Consider the following 24634-nt stretch of genomic DNA (forward strand, 5'->3'; position numbering starts at 1 on the left):
ACTAAGTATCATCACCTCGTGCCATGACAATATGAAAGGCACAATTCATCAGAGCCCTTTCCTATCCTGAGTGGTGTGAAACAGGGCTGTGTTCTCGCACCCACTCTTTTGGGGATTTTCTTCTCCCTGCTGCTTTCACATGCGTTCAAGTCCTCTGAAGAAGGAACTTTCCTCCACACAAGATCAGGGGGCAGGTTGTTCAACCTTGCCCGTCTAAGAGCGAAGTCAAAAGTCCGGAAAGTCCTCATCAGGGAACTGCTCTTTGCTGACGATGCTGCTTTAACATCTCACACTGAAGAGTGCCTGCAGAGTCTCATCGACAGGTTTGCGGCTGCCTGCAATGAATTTGGCCTAACCATCAGCCACAAGAAAACGTACATCATGGGGCAGGACGACAGAAATGTTCCATCCATCAATATTGGCGACCACGCTCTGGAAGTGATTCAAGAGTTCACCTACTTAGGCTCAACTATCACCAGTAACCTGTCTCTAGATGCAGAAATCAACAAGTGCATGGGAAAGGCTTCCACTGCTATGTCCAAACTGGCTAAGCGATTGTGGGAAAATGGCGCACTGACACAGAACACAAAAGTCCGAGTGTATCAGGCCTGTGTCCTCAGTACCTTGCTCTATGGCAGCGAGGCCTGGACAACGTATGTCAGCCAAGAGTAACGTTTCAATTCATTCCATCTTTGCTGCCTCCGGAGAATACTTGGCATCAGGTGGCAGGACCGTATCTCCAAACACAGAAGTCCTCGATGCGGCCAACATCCCCAGCTTAGACACACTACTGAGTCAGCGGCGCCTGAGATGGCTTGGCCATGTGAGCCGCATGGAAGATGGCAGGATCCCCAAAGACACATTGTGCAGCGAGCTCGCCACTGGTATCAGACCCACCGGCCGTCCATGTCTCCGCTTTAAAGACGTCTGCAAACGTGACATGAAATCCTGTGACATTGATCACAAGTCGTGGGAGTCAGTTGCCAGCGCTCGACAGAGCTGGCGGGCAGCCATAAAGACGGGGCTAAAATGGGGCGAGTCGAAGAGACTTAGTAGTTGGCAGGAAAAAATACAGAGGCGCAAGGGGAGAGCCAACTGTGTAACAGCCCCGACAAACACATTTCTCTGCAGCACCTGTGGGAGAGCCTGTCACTCAAGAATTGGCCTTGATAGCCTCTCCACGCGCTGCTTCACAAACCACTGACCACCTCCAGGCGCGTATCCATTGTCTCTCGAGATCAGGAGGCCAAAGAGAATGATGGGGATTACGATTTAATTCTCAATAGAATATCTGAGGATGTCCAGAAATACAAATTTAAGATAAAAAAGGGTGGAGACAAGTTGGTCAATGGGGCACATCTCTGCACCTGACGGTTAAATAAAAGACACAAAAAATTGAAGGAAGCGATGGACAATTTACAGAAGGAAAATTCAGGTTGGTAGGAGTACATTGGCATCCTGTACAATCAGTTACTCTGGGATCAGGAGCCACATGATGGAGTATATTATCCGCAGAGAAAATTAGAACAAATACTGGACCAAAACACTGAGTTACAGGCAGACACTCCCAGACTAGGTGAGGAGTTAGAAGATGTGAAGAGGGGCTATGAGGGAATTAGACCCGTGTTAAAGCTCTGCCTCCCCTGAAGCTGACCATACCCTGTGTTGAGATAAAATCTGACAGCTTCAGACAAAGTCAGACATCAGTGGGCAATAGTGGCTGCTGTCTCCAAACACAAATCCAGATATCCCGGTTCTTCTTAGGACAACACATTTGTGAGCCTCACAGTCTCTGCTCAACCTCCTCCATAAAAGTATGACAAGATAACTGGAAATTACCAGGGTGTGTGGTAACCTGGGCCTAAACTGTAGGCCAGTCTAAGAACAAGAGTGATATAGATGGGGTCAGTGAGCAACTAACCACAGTCACTGACAGTGAGAGAGATGTCACCACCACAACCACACAGAGGCTCCTTACCGCTGTTGAGGCCAGGGCTCCAAAGCAGGAACTGGGAATGGTGGATATGAGCAGAAGCTCCCTCGATCTGAGTGTTCTTTGTTCCAGTATCCAAATTATTTATATATATCAGAAAAATATCAGTGGTCCAATCACTGCCCCTTGGGGAAACACCACTGTCTCCCTTCCTCCAGTCTGAAAAAGCAACTGTTTACCACAACTCACTGTTTTCTCTCATTAAGCCAGTTTGGTTTTTTATCCAAACTGACACTGACCCTCCTATTCCATGAGAATCAATGAACTGTCCAGCTGTCACAAACAGACTGTGAAAGAAACTACAAGTTCAGCTTAAACTCAAGTGTAATGCTAAATGCAATAGTTAACTAACTTTTGGAAAGAGATCAACTCTTCGATCTCTTAACATTCAGTCACTCATTAACTTTATTGTGTTTAGTACTCTGTACAAGTAGTAGTCCCTAAAACTGGACTCTGTGCAACTTACTGTATTTAGGGTTTTGGAAGAGAATTCCAGAGCTAAGGGAAGAGAACAGAAAGTGCTGGAAATACTCAGCTGGTCTGGCAGCATCGGTGTAGAGAAAAACACTGTTAATGTTTCAGATCTGTGACCCTTCATCAGAACTGGTAAACGTCATAAATGATGATGTATAAGCTTGAGATGGTGAGACCATGGACGTCCTTCTTTCCACCACCCCCAATGCCTCACCCAATCCTCCCCTTCGGATTTTATACTTTCCAATGACACCCCAAAACTGCCAGCTTCCCAGTCACAGCAGCTCCAGGAGATAGAAAGAGAGCAGCAGCACAGCACTGATGCTGATTCCCCATCACTCCGTCTGATACTCAGAGTCACCAGATCAAATACTTCCACTGTGTGTACCTTAGAGGCTGGTATAGAGTCGGAATCAGCACGGGGTGAGTCACCGAGCACGAGTGAGCTGCAGCCAGGCCACGGGTAAAGGATAGTTTATGTGTCAGCGCACCGGAGGGCGAGATCACGAACGAGTTATAAGACACAGGTCTCAGATGTGAACAATTCTGGAGCTGCTGCCCATGTCGATGTGGTGCAGTGTGAATCCGAGTCCTCAAACCCAGAGCTGCTCGAGGAGGTCCTGCAAGGCCATCTACAGACTCCCTCAGTGAAAGTCAACAGCCTTCCACCAGCCATGCTGCAGCCACTGGGGAAACACTATGTAGGAGAACTAGGCAAGTTGAGGTAATCCATCAGACAGGCACTAAGGGAATACACAAGGGTGAATCATTCAGTTTTGTATGTATAATTGGATGTGTTGTTGGATGACGATGTTAATGAAAAGGTTCTTGTTGGTGTTTTTTATTGCAGGATTGTGACCGAGGGGTCACTGTGATGGGGCGTCTCAGATGGGTGTAATGGTGGAGAATAGGGGATCCATGGAGGGAAAGGGAAGTTGTCCTATGGGAGCTGGAATCATAGCAAACACTCCCTGACAGCCTGTCCGGGTCGAAGGCATCCAGGAAATATCCTCCCTGCCTCTTCCTCCTCCTGAGTTGGCCTCCATATTCCTGGTGCCAATGCCTGTGCCCTCATGATGGTGATGATATGAAGGGTGCAGCAGAACACCATGAACTTGGACACCTGCTCCAGTGTGTACTGGAGGGCTCCCCCCGAGCGGTTCAGACATCAGAAGCATGGCTTCATCTGGTGGTTTTGTTTGGTGGAGGGGAGTGTCCAGAGTTTGGAGGTCATGAGCCACATTCTGGTTCTGCATGGAGGCCCGAAGTGTTGGGACCGGCTGACTGCTTCAGAATGAAGGTATGGTGGCTGCTGCCAGGATAGTGGACATTCACCAACATGATGTACTGGGCATGCTCACACACCAACTGTACATTAATAGAGTGAGAGTTATTTCAGTTCTTGTCCCTCTCCCCGTTGACATGGGGACCCCGCAGAGACAGCTACACCATCAGGAATCCCGCTATCCTGACAAAGCCACGGAACCTCTCATCCTGCATCTCCCTGCTGAGGTAGCAGACAGTATAATTCAACTCACCCGACATAGATGGCCTCCGTCACACAGCAGATTTATCAACAGACAACATAGAGAGAGATAATAGATATGTCACCCGCTCTTTCCTGGACAGATCCACATAAGAACATAGAAACTAGGAGCAGGAGTAGGCAATTCCACCCCTCCAGCCTGCCCCACCATTCAATACGATCATTGCTGATCTCATCTCGGCCTCAACACCACTTTTCTGCCAATTCTCCATCACCCTTCAACCCATTTCTAATTAAAAAATCTGTCTATCTCCTCCTTAAGGTTACTTAATGTCCCGGCATCCACCACACTCTGGAGTAGTGAATTCCACAGACTTACGACTGATTGAGAGAAGAAACTTCTCTTCATATCTGTTTTAAATCTGGTACGCCTTATCTTAAAACTATGACCTCTCGTTCTAGATTGCTCCACAAGAGGAAACATCTTCTCTACGTCTACTTTATCAATCCCTTAATCATCGTATATACCTCTATTAGATTTCCTCTTATTGTTCCAAACTCTGGAGAGTAAATGCATAAACTGCTCAATCTCTCTCCGTAAGAAAAACCCCTCATCCCTGGAATCAATCTCGTGACCCTCCTATGAACTGCCTCCAATACAACTACATCTATCCTCAAGTAAGGAGACTAAAACTATACGCAGTACTCCAGGTGCGGTCTCATTAATGCCTTGTACAGTTGCAGCAACACTTCCCTCCTTTTATATTCTATTCTTTTAGCAATAAATGCCAAAATTCCATTTGCCTTCCTTTTCACTTGCTGTACCTGCAAACAAGCTTTCTGTGATTCATGCATGAGGACACCCAGATCCCTCTGCACCGAAGTACTCTGAAGTTTCTCTCCATTTAGATAATAATTTACCTTTCTATTTTTCTGACCAAAATTGATAACCTAACACTTAACCAAGTTAAACTCCATCTGCCAAATTTTGGCCCATTCATCTAATCTATCCATTTCAATTTGTAAATTTCTTATGTATTTATTGCAACTTACTATCCAATCTATTTTAGTGTCATCTTCAAATGTGGTTATAGTACCTTCTATCCCTTCATCCAAGTCATTAATATAGATTGTAAATAGTTGGGGCATAAGGACGAACCTTCTGGCACCCCAGTAATACATCTTGCCAACCAGAAAAAGATCCATTCATCCCGACTCTCGGTTTTCTGTTGCTTAGCCAATCCTCTATCCAAGCTAATAAATTGCCCCTAAACCCATGTGACCTTACCTTGTGTATTAACCTTCCGTGTGGCACCTTATCAAATGCCTTCTGGAAGTCCAGATATACTACATCCAGAGTATCGCCATTTTTCACATTTCTTGTCACAGCTTCGAAGCACTCTAGCAAATTCGTCAAACAGGATTTACCCTTCATAAAACCATGCTGACTCTGATGGGTTGCGTTTTGACTTTCTTAAAGTCCTGTTATTACTTCCTTAACAGTGGATTCGAACAATGTCCCAACAATAGATGTTAAACGAATTGGACTAGTATTTCCTACTTTCTGCCTCACTCCCTTTTTGAATAAGGGTGTTATACTGTTTTTTTTTCCAATCCACTGGAACCTTTCCTGCATCCAGGGAATTTTGGAATATTGTAACCAAAGGATCCACTATCTCCGCTGCCATATCCTTTAAGATCCTAGGATGTAGGCCATCAGGCTCTGGGGATTTGTCTGCCTTCAATCCCAATAGTTTGTTCAGTACTTCTTCCGTCGTGATTTTTTTTAATTCATTCATGGGATGTTGGGTCGCTGACCAGGCCAACATTTATTGCCCATCCCTAATTGCTCTTGGGAAGGTGGTGGTGAGCTGCCTTCTTGAACCACGCCAGCCCATGCGGCGTAGGTACACCCAGAGTGCTGTTAGGAAGGATCTTCCAGGATTTTGACCCAGCGACAGTGAAGGAACGGCAATATAGTTCCAAGTCAGGATGGTGTGTGACTTGGAGAGGAACTTGCAGGTGGTGGTGTTCCCATGTATTTGCTGCCCTTGTCCTTCTAGTTGGTAGAGGTCGCGGGTTTGGAAGGTGCTGTCTAAGGAGCCTTGGTGCATTGCTGCATTGCATCTTGTAGATGGTACACACTGCTGCCACTTTGCGTTGGTGGTAAATGGAGTGAATGTTTGTGGATGACGTGCCAGACAAGCGGGCTACTTTGTTCTGGATGGTGTCGAGCTTCTTGCGTATTGTTGGAGTTGCACCCATCCAGGCAAGTGGAGAGTATTCCATCACACTCCTGACTTGTGCCTTGTAGCTGGTGGACTGGCATTGGGGAGTCAGGAGGTGAGTTACTCGCCTCGGGATTTCGAGCCTTTGACCTGCTCTTGTAGCCACGGTATTTATATGGCTACTCCAGTTCAATTTCTGGTCAGTGGTAGTCCCTAGGATGATGATAGTGGTGGATTCAGCGATGGTAATGCCGTTGAATGTCAAGGGGAGATGGTTAGATTCTCTTTTGTTGGAGATAGTCATTGCCTGGCACTTGTGTGGCGCGAATGTGACTTGCCCTTATCAGCCCAAGCCTGGATATTGTCCAGGTCTTGCTGCATATCTACACAGACTGCTTCAGTATCTGAGGAGTCACGATTGGTGCTGTACATTATACAATCATCAGCGAACATCCCCACTTCTGACCGTATGATTGAAGGAAGGTCATTGATGAAGCAGCTGAAGATGGTTGGGCCGAGGACACTACACTGAAGAACTCCTGCAGTGATGTCCTGGTGCTCAGATGATTGACCTCCAACAACCAGAACCATCTTCCTTTGCGCTAGGTATGACTCCAGCCAGCGGAGGGTTTTCCCCTGATTCCCATTGACCTCAGTTTTGTGAGGAATCCTTGATGCCATACTCGGGCAAATGCTGCCCTGGTGTCAAGGGCAGTCACTCTCACCTCACCTCTTCAGTTCTACTCTTTTGTCCATGTTTGAACCAAAGCTGTAATGAGGTCAGGAGCTGAGTGGCCCTGGTGCAACCCAAACTGAGCGTCACTGAGTAAGTTGTTGCTAAGCAAGTGCTGCTTGATGGCACTGTTGATGACACCTTCCATCACTTTACTGATGATTGAGAGGAGGCTGATGGGGCGGTAATTGGCCGGGTTGGATTTGTCATGCCTTTTGTGTACAGGACATACCTGGGCAATTTTCCACATTGCAGGGTAGATCCAGTGTTGTAGCTGTACTGGAACAGCTTGGCAAGGGGCGCAGCAAGTTCTGGAGCACAGGTCTTCAGTACTTTGCAGTATCCAGTGCCTTCAGTCTCTTCTTCTCACACTGACGTGCTGGGCTCCCCCATCATTGAGGATGGGGATATTTGTGGAGCCACCTCCTCCAGTTAGGTGTTTAATTGTCCACCACCATTCTGGACTGGAGGTGGCAGGACTGCAGAGCTTAGATCAGATTCATTGATTATGAGATCGCTTTGCTCTGTCTATCTCATGCTGCTTATGCATTTTGGCATGCAAGTAGTCCTGTGTTGTAGCTTCACCAGGTTGACACCTCATTTTGATGTATGTCTGGTGCTGCTCCTGGCATGCCGTCCTGCCCTCTTCACTGACCCAAGGTTGGTCTCCTGGCTTAACGGTAATGGTAGAGTGGGGGATATGCCGGGCCATGAGGTTACAGATTGTGGTTGAGTACAATTCTGCTGCTGCTGATGGCCCACAGTGCCTCATGTATGCCCAGTTTTGCATTGCTAGATCTGTTGGAAATCTATCCCATTCAGCATGGTGATAGTGCCACACAACACGATTGACGGTATCCTCAATGTGAAGGCGGGACTTTGTCTCCACAAGGACTGTGCGGTGGTCACTCCTACCAATACTGTCATGGACAGATGCATCTGCCGCTGGCAGATTGGTGAGGACGAGGTCAACTATCTTCTTCCCTTATGTTGGTTCCCCCACCACCTGCCGCAGACCCAGTCGAGAAGCTATGACCTTTAGGACTCGGAGAGCTCGGTACATAGTGGTGCTGCCGAGCCACTCTTGGTGATGGACATTGAAGTCCCCCACCCAGAGTAAATTTTGTGCCCTTGCCACCCTCAGAGTTTCCTCCAAGTGGTGTTCAACAGGCAGAAATACTGACTCATCAGCTGAGGGAGGGCGGTAGGTGATGATCAGTAGGAGGTTACCTTGCACATGTTTGACCTGATGCCATGAAACTTCATGGAGTCTGGAGTCGAATTTTCGGACTTCCAGGGCAACTCCGTCCCTACTGTATACCACTGTGCTACCACCTCTGCTGGGTCTGTCCTGCAGGTGGGACAGGACGTACCCGGGGATGGTGATGGCAGTGTCTGGGACATTGTCTGTAAGGTATGATTCCATGAGAATGACTCTGTCAGGCTGTTGCTTGACTAGTCTATAAGACAGCTCCCCCAACTTTGGCACAAGCCCCCAGATGTTAGTAAGGAGGACTTTGCAGGATCGACAGGGCTTTTCCGGTGTCGTTTCCGGTGCCTAGGTTGATGCCGGGTGTTCTGTCTGGTTTCATTCCTTTGCATAGACTTTGTAGCGGTTAGGGACAACGGAATGGCTTGCTAGGCCATTTCAGAGGGCATCTCTTATTTTAAAATTGTGTCTGCTTGTTCTGTACTCTCCAACCAGGGGATACATGTTAGCTGCATCTACCCTGTCTATCCCTTTAAGTATTTTGTCGGATTCAATGAGATCACCTCTCATTCTTCGAAACCCGAGAGAATACATGCCTAGTTTCCACAATCTCTCTTCATAGGACAGTCCCACCATCCCGGGAACAAGTCTGGTGACCCTTCTTTGCACTCCCACTGTGGTCATAATATCCTTCCTGAGGTAAGGGGACCTGACTGCACACAGTACTCCAAGTGCAGTCTAACCAATGTTATACAATTGCAGCAAGACTTCACTACTCCTGTACACAAATGGTCTTGTGATAAATGCTAACATACCATTAGCCTTCCTAAATGCGTGCTGCACCTTCATGTTCGCTTTCAGCAACCTATTGATGAGGACACCCAGGTCCCTTTGTGCATCTACACTTTCTAATCTCTGACCATTTAAAAAAAAATACTCTGCACATCTATTCATTCTATCAAAGTGGCTAACCTCACATGTTTCCACATTATATTCCATCTGCCACATTCTTGCCCACTAAGTCTGTCCAAATCCCTTGAAGCCGCTTTGCATATTCCTCACAACACACATTCCCACCTAGTTTTGTATCATCTGAAAGTTGACAATATTACGTTGGTCCCCATACCCAAATCATTGATATATATTGTGAAGAGCTGGGGCCCAAGCACTCCTCCCTGCGGTACTCCAGTTTTCACAGCCTGCCAATGCAAGAATATCCCGTTTATTCCTATTCTTTGTTTCCTGCCTGTTAACCAATCCTTATTGCATGTCAGTACATTACCTTCTATCCCATGTTCTTTAATTTTGCTTCCCAACCTCCTGTAGGGCACTTTATCAAAAGCCATCGGAAAATCCACCGGCTCCCCTTTCCTATACTGATAGTAACATCCTAAAAAAACTCCAACAGGTTCATCAAGCATGATTTCCCATTCATAAATCCATATAGCCTATACCCAATCAGATCCATTTATCGCATAGTTTAAAATAGATTCTAGCATGTTCCCTCGTACTGAGGTAAGGCTAACAGGTCTGTAGTTCCCAATTTTCTCTTTCCCTCACTTCGTAAATAGTGGGATGACATCTGCTACCTTCCAATATGCAGGAAGCGTTCCAGAATTGATAGAATTTTTCAGGATGATCACCAATGCATGAACAATCTCTATTGCTACTTCCGTCAACACTCTGGGAGATAAACTATCTTTCTTTTCTTTCTTTTGGGCCTCCTTATCTCGAGAGACAATGGATACGCGCCTGGAGGTGGTCAGTGGTTTGTGAAGCAGCGCCTGGAGTGGCTATAAAGGCCAATTCTGGAGTGACAGGCTCTTCCACAGGTGCTGCAGAGAAATTTGTTTGTCGGGGCTGTTGCACAGTTGGCTCTCCCCTTGCGCCTCTGTCTTTTTTCCTGCCAACTACTAAGTCTCTTCGACTCGCCACAATTTAGCCCTGTCTTTATGGCTGCCCGCCAGCTCTGGCGAATGCTGGCAACTGACTCCCACGACTTGTGATCAATGTCACACGATTTCATGTCGCGTTTGCAGACGTCTTTATAACGGAGACATGGACGGCCGGTGGGTCTGATACCAGTGGCGAGCTCGCTGTACAATGTGTCTTTGGGGATCCTGCCATCTTCCATGCGGCTCACATGGCCAAGCCATCTCAAGCGCCGCTGACTCAGTAGTGTGTATAAGTTGGGGGTGTTGGCCGCTTCAAGGACTTCTGTGTTGGAGATATAGTCCTGCCATCTGATGACAAGTATTCTCCGGAGGCAGCGAAGATGGAATGAATTGAGATGTCGCTCTTGGCTGGCATACGTTGTCCAGGCCTCGCTGCCATAGAGCAAGGTACTGAGGACACAGGCCTGATACACTCGGACTTTTGTGTTCTGTGTCAGTGCGCCATTTTCCCACAATCTCTTGGCCAGTCTGGACATAGCAGTGGAAGCCTTACCCATGCGCTTGTTGATTTCTGCATCTAGAGACAGGTTACTGGTGATAGTTGAGCCTAGGTAGGTGAACGCTTGAACCACTTCCAGAGCGTGGTCGCCAATATTGATGGATGGAGCATTTCTGACGTCCTGCCCCATGATGTTTGTTTTCTTGAGGCTGATGGTTAGGCCAAATTCATTGCAGGCAGCCGCAAACCTGTCGATGAGACTCTGCAGGCACTCTTCAGTGTGAGATGTTAAAGCAGCATCGTCAGCAAAGAGGAGTTCCCTGATGAGGACTTTCCGTACTTTGGCCTTCGCTCTTAGACGGGCAAGGTTGAAGAACCTGCCCCCTGATCTTGTGTGGAGGAAAATTCCTTCTTCAGAGGATTTGAACGCATGTGAAAGCAGCAGGGAGAAGAAAATCCCAAAACGTGTGGGTGCGAGAACACAGCCCTGTTTCACACCACTCAGGGTAGGAAAGGGCTCTGATGAGGAGCCACCATGTTGAATTGTGCCTTTCATATTGCCATGGAATGAGGTGATGATACTTAGTAGCTTTGGTGGACATCCGATCTTTTCTAGTAGTCTGAAGAGACCACGTCTGCTGACGAGGTCAAAGGCTTTGGTGAGATCAATGAAAGCAATGTAGGGGGGCATCTGTTGTTCACGGCATTTCTCCTGTATCTGACGAAGGGAGGACAGCATGTCAATGGTCGTTCTCTCTGCACGAAAGCCACACTGTGCCTCAGGGTAGACGCGCTCGGCCAGCTTCTGGAGCCTGTTCAGAGCGACTCGAGCAAAGACTTTCCCCACTATGCTGAGCAGGGAGATTCCACGGTAGTTGTTCCAGTCACCGCGGTCACCTTTGTTTTTATAGAGGGTGATGATATTGGCATCGCGCATGTCCTGGGTACTGCTCCCTCATCCCAGCACAGGCATAGCAGTTCATGTAGTGCTGAGAGTATAGCAGGCTTGGCACTCTTGATTATTTCAGGAGTAATGCTGTCCTTCCCAGGGGCTTTTCCGCTGGCTAGAGAATCAATGGCATCACTGAGTTCCGATTTGGTTGGCTGTATGTCCAGCTCATCCATGACTGGTAGAGGCTGGGCTGCATTGAGGGCAGTCTCAGTGACAGCATTCTCCCTGGAGTACAGTTCTAGGTAGTGCTCAACCCAGCGGTCCATCTGTTTGCGTTGGTCAGTGATTATGTCCCCCGATTTAGATTTGAGGGGGGCGATCTTCTTGATGGTTGGCCCAAGAGCTCTCTTCATGCCATCATACATTCCTCTGATGTTTCCGGTGTCTGAGGCCAGCTGAATATGACTGCATTGGTGTTGCCAGCAGTCGTTTGCGCAACGCCTAGCTGTTCTTTGTGCAGTACATCTGGCTGCTTTAAGTGCTGCGGATGTTAAATCGCTGGGGGCTTTCTTGTAGTTCAACAGTGCAATGCGCTTAGCGGCTATGACAGGTTCCAGCTCTTCATTATGAGATTGAAACCAGTCTGCATTTTTCTTCACACTTTTGCCGTAGGTGGTCAAAGCTGACTCACAGATGGCGTCTCTGATGTGGGCCCACTTGGTCTCAGCATCCCCTGTGGGAGTGTTTTGAAGGGCTGTTACAAGTGAATTTAGAAATTTTTGTAACCGCTGTGGGTGAGAAATTCTGCTTGTGTTGATGCGCCGGTGGCCCTTCTGCTTGGAATGATGCAACTTCTTTGGTCTGAGTCCAACCTTGCCGCACACCAGGGAGTGGTCGGTGTCGCAGTCCACACTGTGGAAGTTGCGTGTGATTTGAACACTGTTTAAGGCGGCTCGCCTTGTGACAATGAGGTCTAGCTGGTGCCAACGACGCGATCTTGGGTGCCTCCATGAAACCTGGTGACAGGGTTTAGTGTGAAAGAACGAGTTGGTGATGCAGAGGTTATTATAGGTACACAACTCAAGCAGTCTCTGCCCGTTCTCATTCATCCTTCCAACGCCATAGCGCCCAAGGCAGGAGGGCCATGAGTCATGGTCGGCCCCAACCCTGGCATTAAAGTCCCCCAGCAGGAATAGGTGTTCGGTGTTGGGGATGCTGCTAATGATGTTATGGAGTTGTTCATAAAACTGGTCTTTAGCTTCATGTGGGGAGCAGAGTGTTGGTGCATAGATGCTGAGATGGTGTACTGGGCCAGAGGTGGTGAGCAGTCGGATGGACAGTATGCGTTCCGAGCCATTTGAGGGAGGCTCTATCATGCTGAGCAAGGAGTTTCTGATGGCGAAGCCCACTCCATGCTGTCTTGGTTCTTCAGGATCCCTGCCCTGCCAGAAGAAGGTGTAGTCTTGCTCTGCTAGAGATGCACTCGCGGGGAGGCGTGTCTCCTGAAGTGCTGCAATATCTACATTGAGTCCACTGAGCTCGTTGTTAATGATGGCGGTCTTCCGAGAATCGTTGATTTGTGTAAGGTCTTCCGACAGGCCAGGACACATAGTTCTGACGTTCCAGCTTGCAAAGCGAAGGGCTGGTACCTTCTTTCCTTTTTTCATGTTGTTTGGTGCGGTGTATCAGTCCACCTTTCGGGCAATGACCCTGAGCTCCAAGCACCCATTGAAGCAGGCAGTCTGTGGCGGGACAGAACCTTATTGACCGGGGGCTGCCCGGTTTGAGGCGGGCGGTAGCTGTCCAGTGAGGTGCAATGACCTCTCCCACCGACAAAGGCAACCCGTGGCGCCCAGTTTCTACGCCAATTTATCTGGACTTATAACCCGTAACTGCTGCCTTCCGTGTTGTTTCAGTCGCTGTGAGGCAACTATGGAGTGACCTCTCCATGGCGCATGCCTGGGCAAATTTATGGAGGTTGAGAGTTGCCCAGTCGTCAAAACCCCCCTCTTGGCCTTTCTGGTGGGGTCCAAAGGAGTGCAGGACACGACGTTTGGCACCAGTATGGCTGCAGGAACTGCCGGAAACATGCCAAAGGTGACACATGACCGCCTACGGGCTTCCGCTCCAGATTATCTGTTAGGGTTTACTCCCTTAGCCTTGGTCTCTCCCGAGACGCCCACAAGGCAGTGGGGTTGTTGGGGCCCCTACACAGGTGTAGGATGGTGCCGGTGGGAGGAGGGGATGCAAGGGGGAGGGGTAGAGGGAGGGGGTGGGGGGGTTGCAGGGGAAGGGGGTGCAGGGTGAAGATGGTGCGAGGGGGGCGGGCTGGGACGGGGTTGTGAGGGGGTGAGCTGAGAGGGTGGGGCAGGGAAGGGGACGGGGGGGGGGTGGAAGTGGGGTAAAGGGGGGGAGGGGGGAAGCTGGTGCAGGTAATAAGCCATTTCCTCAGTGCCCACCATCGACGTCCGGAAAGCTCATCCACGTCCTTCGGGAGGTGAAGCATCATTTGGCAGACTTAGAGGTGATTACATTTGCGAAGGTTTTTTTTTGCAGTGGTTTAAATAAAGGCATGCAGCATTGCCGACAGTGTGCTGCAGATGCTCTCCGAGCCATCTCCCGCGGGCGCTTTGAAGTTGTGGCCGGGGGGGCGCCGTTCATGGATTTTTGGGGTGTTCGGGGCACCTTTTCTCAGGACTTCTGTCGGGTCCCGCTGCTCCTTCTTCACCTCAATGGACTTACCGCATGCCGTGGCTGCAGACACTCTGGGCGGTGAAGACAGCAGGATCGTAGATTGAAGAATCGGCAGCTGTGCTCGTCAGTTTCATCCGGATCAATTTCATTGAGAAAACAAAGAGCAGGTGTGGCTGGGGGAGGGCAGTGGGCCCAGGTAACATACACTAAACTAACTGTTAGCCGTTAGATAGGGCTAAAATGAACTGATTTAAAGAGCCAGGGGAATTTAAACAGTTTAAGAGGGCAGATTGGGGGAGAAAACGTTAGGGATGGGAGCAGATGGCCATGGATAGAGTTGAACAGCAAGGGAGCTTCCTAGGGAGCTTCCAGCCCAGGAGCCATCTTGTATTTCTTGCATAAACTATCAGATCCTGGGTAACTGACAAACATCAGTCCTATTAATGTCTCCAATACAAACTTCTTACGAATACTAATTTCTTTCAATTCCTCATTCTCCCAATCCCTTGGATCTCTAATTCTGGGAGATTTCTTGTATCTTCCTCAGTGAAGACAGACACAAAATAATCAATTAAGTTCTCTGTCATTTCTCTATTCCCCATTATACATTCTCCTGACACTGCCTGTAATGGACCCACATTTGTCTTAGCTAAACGTTACCTTTAAAAGTATCTATAGAAGATTGTACAGTCTGTTTTGGTGTTTACTTTTGACCTGTGGATACAGACACTCAAGATACAGCCCACATATATAAATCTCAGAGTGGTGATCCTTCTCGAGGAGTTCGAAAACTCGCTCCTCCTTCTATTAAAACCCAGATAGAGGAACAAAAGGTTCAAGGAGCCAGGCAGGTTGCAATGCTAACTGATGAATTTTCCCTTGTACATAAGGCCTTACCCCAAAGGGAAGACCTTCCCTAGTCACCCCAAAGACCCGAGGTTAAAAGACAGAAGGGTAATTGGAGTCTGAACAGACATGAGCAAGAAGGAAAAGCTGGACACAAAGGGGGCCTCCTCAGGCTAAATAGGACGGTACTGAGAGCAGGAGTAACGGCCGAAGATCTGTGTGTTTACACTAATTATACAGTTGAATGATGGAAGTGATGGGGAAAACCTGTAGGATTAATCAGGGTCCACCAGATCAGTGCAGGAAAAGGTGCCCGAATGGAAAGCACAGCAGATCAGGCTGTGCCTTTAACTGTGGTAGTCAGAGCCAGTAAATCTACCGCATAGAGTGCAGGAAAACTTAACCAAATCCCTGAGAGTTACCAAGCATTTGTATCCATAGGAAAAGTGACCCCATCCCCCTCGACTGAGGCAAGTAAGCCCACAGTCATACTGAGGGATACAGGGGCCACCCAATCCCTCATGCTGGGAAAAGGCATCACCTTTCTCCGAGCGTGCAGTGAATGCCAGAATGTTAGTGACTGTTTTCGGAAGACTGTAAATGTCCATACCTTTATATCGGCTGCTCTTGGTGAGTGACTCAGTTTCAGGAACGGTCACCATGGGGATTGCACCTAGTTTATCAGTTGATGGGTCGACCTGCTCCTGGGTAATGATGTGACAGGGGACAAGGTGGCAGCTTCCCCAGTCGTGCCAGAGAGACCACAATAGGTATGGGAGACAGAGCAGTTACAGGAGAAGGTCACTGACATTCTCCCTGATTATATGGTAACTCAGTCCATGGCCAATCTCCTGAACTGACACTGCAGACGGATGATCCTACTGTCTGGTTGCATAAAACCTTCTTTGGGAAGTTAGAGGACACACAGGATTTATTAAACAGATCTTCATTAGTTGAGACTCAACAACCTGACCCAGTATTAACAATATAGCACAGTCTGTCCAAACCAAAACTGAAGCAGAGTGAGTTGCAGAGTGCTACTATTGAAAGAATAAGGTGCTGATGAGGAAGTGCAGACCTCCTCACAGACCTGCTGATGAAAAGTGGATAGTGGTTCATCAGATAGTGGGACTGCTGAGGTCCCTTAAAGAACTATTAATAATGCCCCACGAGATTCCAATGAATCGACATGTCAGTGTATGAAAAATCAAAGCCCGCAACAAACAGCATTTTGACTGGGCACAACTGCACAAAGATGTGGTGGAGTTCTGTAAAACTGGTCACAGGTTGTGGGGAAGCCCCAACCTGCAATAAAACCTGCACCCCTAATTCCCATAGCTGCTCTTTGGGAACCCTTCAGCATAGTGCTGGTGGATTGTGTGGGACACCTGCTGAAAACAAGTGAAAAACAAGTGAAAACCAGTATCTTATCACCATTATGGATGTGGTGACCCGATTCCCAGAGGCCATTCTCCCGAAGAGCTATCTCTGCCAAGGTAGTTGTGGAGGGGCTAACCCAATTCTTTACCCGATATGGGCTGCCTGCTGGGATCAAGATAGACCAGGGCACACATTTTATGTCCAGTATTTTTGAAAAGGTCATGGGTAATCTGGACATAACCCAGCTAAAGTCATCAGCCTACCACCCACAGTCACAAGGGGCTTTGGAGCGGTATCACCAGGCCCTCAAGACAATGATCAGACAGCACTGCTATGAGTAACTCCATGACTGGACAAAAGGATGGGATTTCTCCTGGTGGTTACCAGGGACTTATCCAATGATTCCACTGGCTTTAGTCTCTTTGAATTAGTTTATGGACATGGGGTGAGAGTTCCTCTTAAACTAATCAAGGAGCGGTTTTTGAGACACAGGGATGTGTCTTCCATGTTGGACCACATTTCCATGCTCGGGGAGCGGCTCACGAGAGTCTGAGCAATGGTTCAGGAACACCTAAAGACCTCCCAGGCAGATATGAAAATGTAATCAGGCAAAAATGCCAAGGTTAGAACATTTCAGGACGGAGACACGTGTTGTTACTACTCCCAATGCAGGGTGAACCCCTGAAAGCCCGGTTCAGTGGTCCACATCGAGTGGCAATAGGAATAGCCGGTAAATTATTTAATCGACATCCAGACCAAAGGAAAAAGGTAAAGGTTGGGGGGACGGGGGACGGCGGGGAGGGGGGGGTGGAGGGCGGGTGGGGAGGTTACAGGCAAGTACAAATCTGTCAGACAGTCAGAATAGGAGGATTGAAAAGGACAGTGAGGACAGGTTAGAGGAGGGCCAGGAGGATTCCCAACTAGAATCCCCTACTCTCCGAATAGCCAACCCTGAAATGTTTGATAAATTAGACCACACGCCCTCCTCCTTAAATGCAGGTCAAAGAGGCACCCTAAAAAGGCTGATAATAGCATTTACAGAAAGCTGCAAGGCCAAGGACAGTTTCCACAAATGCATGCCAATGGTGAGCGAGATGCCTCACCTAGTCGAAGTGCCGCAGGAGACTGCAGTCAAAGCTGGACAGACAATTGCGAGCAGTAATGTCCCACAGGACATAGTCCAGATTAGGGAAAATATCCTCCCCATAGTAAAGAGAAAAGTGAAGGGAACGTACCCTAAAGTAAACAGCACTTGTGTACCTCACCAGAAAGCTAAAAGTAAGGTCAGTGTGGATCTACCCACTGAAGAACACAATGATCAGGTCCCAAACCCAAAGCTCATCAAACCCAACAATTTCAAAGCAGAACTCATCAAGAACAAAGGCCCAAAGGAAATCCCAGACACCTCACAGGGGTTAAAGAAACAATTTATTACACACTGTCGGTTTAGGTAGAAAGATTAGCAAGGTGCAGGAACCTGAATAGCTAAAGCTTCATTGCAGGAGAAGAAAAAAAACAATTCAATCACTGATGCAATGTCCAGGGTCGAACGCGACACATAATCATCCCAGACAAAACTCCAAAACATTAAATCAGTATAACTGTAACAGACAATGTCAGCTGCAGTAATTCTACGGTTATTGAGAGAATTTGAGAAGTGATTATTGAGAATGCATGTGTGTTTCCTTCTATTTCTTCCCACAATTCTGTAATGAAATGTTCCTATTATCACATGTCTTTCCCGAGTGCTGCAGCGGTGTCAAGATAACACAATATGTCAAATGAGGAATTTAATTCATCGATTAGAAACTTACACTTAACGTTTAGTGGAAAAAATCCGACAGTTAACCTTGATAAAACTGGCAGCCAACATGGCCACCGCAATTGGGATCTGAAACACCTTTTCACATTCCAAGGCCTCCAACATGTCTGATGAGCCTGGACTCAGCTTGCTCCAGTGAGTGAATTACCGAACATTACATTCATTAACACGGCATACAGGGCCCTCCTGACACGTTGACTTTGAAAGAGCAAACACCTCCAAGTGTGAATACTGGTTTCCTGAACCCTGGGGAGATAGAAGTTTCTAACCTTGAATCTCATTATAGGGTCCAGAGAATACAGTGAGGCAGTCATAAGACACTCTGTCCATCTCTGTGAAAGCTGGGAGCTTCCCCTGGACAAAGACAGACAAGTCAGTGATTCAAACTGTGCAGAAGCTGAAGGGCTGTGCCTCCATCTCCCTCTCTCCGTCTCTCTCTCCAGATAACATCACAAGTTAGAAAACCACATGCGACTGTGGGCCCTCCAAGCCTACAGATTGATACAAGCAGAGACATCAGGGAAAGGAAGGCAGCTCCAAGTCTTCCTCCCAGAAATCCCTGAGCCATGTGGGCCAGCCACAAAGGACACTTCCAACAGCCAAAGACTTCAAAAATACAACTTCGGCCAGACGACCTCCGAATCGTCCAACCTCACAGAATGAGTATTTTATTTTTATATTTATTCTGGACTCCAATCTACCCAAAAATTCACTTCTCACTCTGTAATCTATTTGTGTATGATTCTTGTGTGAGTGTGTGCGTTAATGTGTGGTGTATTTTTTATGATTTTATTCAGATCGGGATTATATTGTTAAGTATAATAAACTCATCTCTTTCGTGTTTAAATTCAAGAGAACCTGACCTATCAGATCCTTCACCATCACACCAAAGGTAAAAGGTAAAATACTCACTGAGATGGTTAGCACATTCACGGTTTAAAAAGAACAAACAGTGTTGTGGTCAAATAAGAGGAAGCACAAGAGGAGCGAATGTTACCCCTCCCTACCTGGCCGTGACAACAGGCAGGGCTGGGGATGGAGAGAATATTGGAATGAACTGAGCTCAGCAATAAATAGATATCAGAGGTTGCAAACTTCCTGGTTCAGTCTCAGGCAACGGCCAGCGAGGGGGATGTAGATGCTGGATAGGGAATAGAGTTGGTGACAGAAACTGAAGCAAATGGCTTCTGTCTTCTCAGGATTTAAATGACAAGAACACTAAATCAGTGAAATATGATTTATGAATCGAATAGTTGGATGCAGAGACTTACCAGGGACACCAATAATAGCGAGGATGGGATAGTACATACATTGAATCATCCTCAGAGCATAATAGTTCCGTAATTCTAATGTCATCCAATAATAATCTGCAGTAACCAGGCCAAACAAAGAGGATAAACTCCTGCTGCCCATTGTTGTAACATTCCAATCTATTGTTCTCGGATTATGATCCATTGTTATAACATTCCAATCTATTGTTCTCGGATTCTGATCCATTGTTATAACATTCCAATCTATTGTTCTCGGATTCTGATCCATTGTTATAACATTCCAATCTATTATTCTCAGATTCTGATCCATTGTTATAACATTCCAATCTATTGTTCTCGGATTCTGATCCATTGTTATAACATTCCAATCTATTATTCTCAGATTCTGATCTATCCTCTCCCTCTGTCTGAAGCCGCTGATCTCTGTTAGTGCCGTAAGGTGCTGCTCCCGCTGATACCATGGAATAACACATTGAAAGGAGCCCCTTATTTATAGAAGTTGGAAACACTCCAGTGACACAATTCGGGTCCATGGAGACTGACATTAAAACAGTCACTGAACAAACAGGTTTTGTTCACCCCTTTCAATTCAATACTTTTAGTACAATAGCAAAGTTGAACATTTACCTGGTCTGGAATGGATGCATGGGGGCTGTTGAGGGAAGCTATGGTGGAAAAAGCAGAGGCACTGGCCAGAATCTTTCAGGCATCCTTGGATATGGGAGTGATCGAAGTTGGAAACTCTCCAGTGACACAAAAGGTTCACGAATGTTCTTTTTGGAAGGAAATCTGCTGCCCTTACCTGGTGGTCTACATGTGACTCCAGACCAACTCAATGTGGTTGGCTTTTACATGCCTTCGGAAATGGGGTAGCAAGCCACTCAGTTGCATCAAACCACTACGAAGTCAATCAAAAGGAATAAAACCGGATGGACTACCCTGCATCGACCTAAGCACCGGAAACGACACGGACAAAGCCAGCCCTGTCGACACTGCAAAGTCCTTACTTACATCTGGGGGCTTGTGCCAAAGTTGGGAGAGCTGCCCCACGGACTAGTCAAGCAGTAGCCTGACATAAAAATATATCTTGCTTGTAAAATCATGGGATAATAAATGACAAGCAGCACGGATAGGTTAATGGAAAATCATTTCTGATAATCTTGATAGGGTTTATTGATATAACTGTGAGTGTTAATGAGGATAGCGTGTTTCATGTTATAGAATGATAGACTCGTAGAAACCTTAAGGGACAGAAAGAGGCCACTTGGCCCATCGTGTCTGCACCAGCCGAAAAATGATCCACCTATTCTAATCACACCTTCCAGCATTTGATCCATAGCGCTACAGATTAGAACACTTGAGGTGCCCATTCAGACATCATTTGAATGAGTAGAGGGTTTCTGCCTCAAACATCCTTTGAGGCAGTGTGTTCCAGACCGTCACTAAAAGCAGGGGACCCAGTACTGAGCCCTGTAGAACACCTCTGGAAACAGTGCTCCAGTCACTAAAATGCCCGACAATAATTACCCTTTGTTTCCTACCACTGAGCCAATTTTGTATTTTGGTTGGACAAGTTTTTCCTCATCTCACCTCTGATCTTTTTACCAATCACTGACCTCTCTGCTCAGGTGAATAGACCCTTCACCCCCACTCTATCCAGGCCACTCACAATTTTGTACATTTCAATCAGATCTCCCCTCAGCCTTCTCTGATCCAAGGAGAACAACCCCAGCCTATCCAATCTTTCCTCATAACTGCATTATTTCAGTTCTGGCAACATCCTCGTAAATCTCCTCTGTACCCTCTCGAGTACAATTACATCCTTTCTGTAATGTGGTTACCAGAACTGAACACAGTACTCAAGTAGTGGTCCAACCAATGATTTATACAGTTCCAGCATAACTTCCCTGCTCTTATATTCTGTACCTTGGCTAATAAGGGAAAGGATTCCATGTGCCTTCTTCACCACCTTATTGACCTGTCCTGCTATCTTCAGGGATCTGTGGACATTGACTCCAAGGTCCTTTACTTCCTTCACACTTCTCAGCATTTTCCCAATAATTGTGTATTCCTTTACCTTGTTTCAGCTCCCCAATTGCATCACCTCACACTTCCCCAAGTTGAATTCCATTTGCCACTTTTCTGCCCATCTGACCAGACCGCCAATATCATCCTGCGGTCTACAGATATCCTTCTTGCTATCTACCACACGGAAAATCTTTGTGTCATCCGTAAATTTCTTGGTCATGCCCCCTACATTTACGTCGAAATCGTTAATATACACCACAAAAAGCGGGAGACTCAGTACTCAGCCTTGTGGAATACCAATGGCAACAGCACTCCAGTTGCAAAAACGCCCGTCAACAATTACCCGTTGTTTCCTGCCACTGAACCAATTTTGTATCCACCTCGCTGCATTTCCCTGGATCCCATGGAATTTTATTTTTGAACCAGTCTGTCATGTGGGACCTTGTCAAAGGCCTTGCTAAAATCCATGTAGACCACATCAACTGCACTACCTTCATCTATATTCCTTGCTACATCTTCAAAAAATTCGATCAAGTTGGTCAAACAAGCTCTTCCCTGAACAAATCCATGCTGACTATCCTTGATTAACCTGTGCCTGTCTCAGTGACAGTTTATCCCGTCTCTCAGAATAGATTCCAATAATTTGCCCACTACTGAGGGTAGACTGACTGGCCTGTAATTATTCAGACAATGCTTCACTCCCTTTTTAAACAGAGGTCCAACGTTAGCAATTCTCCAATACTCCGGCACCACAACTGTATCCAGTGAGGACTGGAAAATGATGGTCAGACTCTTTGCTATTTCCTCTGTTGCTTCTTTTAGCAACCGGGGGCACATTTCATTTGGATCAGGTGATTTATCAACTTTCAAGGATACTAATCCCATGAACGCTTCCTCTCTCAGTATGTTCATCACATCCAATAATTCACACTCTTCCTCCTTAACTACAATATCTGCATCCCCCCTCTTTTCTGAAGACACTAAAAGTATTCAATAAAACCATACCAATATCTTCCACCCCGATGCATATGTTACCATTTTGGTCGATTATGGGCCCTACTCTCCCCTTAGTTAGCCTCTTACTCTTAATGCATTGAGAAAACATCTTTGGGTTCACCTTGACTTTGCTTGCCAATATTCTTTCATGTTCTCTCTTTGCTGTCCTAATTTCCTTTTTAATTTGACCCTTCCACTTTCTAAACTCCTCTCAACATTCTGTAGCATTGAGTTCTCAGTGTCGGATATTTGCTTCCCTTTTCTGCCTGTAGGCTCCTTGACATCCATGGGGCTCGAGATTTGGCCGCCTCCCCCTTTTTCTTTGTGGTAACATGTTTACCTTGAACCCCTTGAATGTCTACTTTGAATGCCTCCCAGTGCTCTGAGACTGATTTGCCTTCAAGTCGCTCTTTCCAGTCCACTTTTGTTCTTCAGTTTGGTAAAATTGGCCTTGCCCCAATTGAGAACTCTAACTCCTGTTCGATGTCTGTACGTTTCCATAATTATGTTAAAACTGGCTGAATTATGATCACTCCCACCAAAATGCTCTCCCCTGCCACTCCTTCCACCTGCCCATCGTCATTTCCTAAAACAAAGTCTAAAACTGCACACTCTCTTGTTGGACTTTCTGCATACTGGACAAAAACGTTGTCCCGAATGCACCTCAAAAATTCTGCTCCCTCAATTCTTTTCATACTAAAACTATCCTCGTTAACATCGGGGTGATTAAAATCCCACACTATTACTGCCCTACTGTTCTTGCACTTCTCAGAGACTTGCCTACATATCTGCTCTTCTATCTCCCTCTGACAATTTGGCTGTCGAGATCACAGTCCCAGCAGTGAGATTGCCCCTTTTCGTTTCCTTAGCAACAATCCATATGGCCTCACTTGATGAACCTTCCAACATATCATCCCTCCTCACAGCTGCAATAGATTCCTTGACCAAAATTGCCATTCCCCTCATTTCTTAACCCCCTCCCTATTGCGTCTGAAAACCCTGTAACCAGGAACGTTGAGCTGCCATTCCTGTCCCTCCTTAAACCATTGTTCTGTAATAACTATGATATCATACTGCCACATGTCTATCTTTGCCCTCAGCTCATCTGCTTTATTTGCTGCACTCCTTACATTGAAATAGATACCCCTGAGCACTGCCAAACCTTTTTTCATTTTCTCACCCTCATTTCCTCTGTATTCCAGACTCATCCATTAATTTTCCGCCTTCCATTTTCATTTCTGATTTTGTCCCAGCTCAGTCTATCCTCAGGTCCTCATCCCCACTGGTAAACTAGTTTAGATCCTTCCAACAGTAGTAGCAGTGTGGCCATTACAGAGACGTGGATATCACAGGGGCAGGAATGGATGTTGGATGTCACGGGGTTTAGATGTTTGAAAAGGAATAGGGAGGGAGGTAAAAGAGGTGGGGGAGTGGCATTGCTAATCAAGGATAGTATCACAGTTGCAGAAAGGGAGGTCGTCGAGGAGGGTGTGTCCACTGAGTCATTATGGTTGGAAGCCAGAAACAGGAAAAGAGCAGTCACTTTGTTGGGAGTTTTCTGTAGACCCCCCAGTAGCAACAGAGACACTGAGTAACAGATTGGGAAGCAGATTTTGGAAAGGTGCAGAAGTAACAGGGTTGTTGTCATGGGTGACTTCAACTTCCCTAATGATGATTGGAACCTCCTTAGTGCAAATAGTTTGGATGGAGCAGTTTTTGTCAGGTGTGTCCAGGAAGGTTTCCTTACTCAATATGTAGATAGGCCGACTAGAGGGGAGACTATGCTGGACTTGATGCTTGGCAATGAACCAGGCCAGGTGGCAGATCTCTCGGTGGGAGAGCATTTCGGTGAAAGTGATCACAACTCCCTGACCATAGTCATGGAGAGGGACAGGAGCAGACAGGATGGGAAAATATTTAATTGGGGGAGGGTGAATTACAATGCTATTAGGCAGGAACTGGGGAACATAAACTGGGAAAAGATGTTTTCAGGCAAATGCACAACAGAAATGTGGAGGTTGTTCAGGGAGCACTTGCTGCGACTGCTGGATAGGTTTGTCCCGATGAGGCAGGGAAGAGATGGTAGGGTGAAGAAACCTTGGATGACAAGAGATGTGGAACAGCTAGTCAGGCGGAAGAAGGAAGCTTACTTAAGGTTGAGGAAGCAAGGATCAGACAGGGCTCTAG

The sequence above is a fragment of the Heterodontus francisci genome, unplaced genomic scaffold, assembly GCF_036365525.1.
Source record: "Heterodontus francisci isolate sHetFra1 unplaced genomic scaffold, sHetFra1.hap1 HAP1_SCAFFOLD_200, whole genome shotgun sequence".
NCBI lineage: Eukaryota > Metazoa > Chordata > Chondrichthyes > Heterodontiformes > Heterodontidae > Heterodontus > Heterodontus francisci.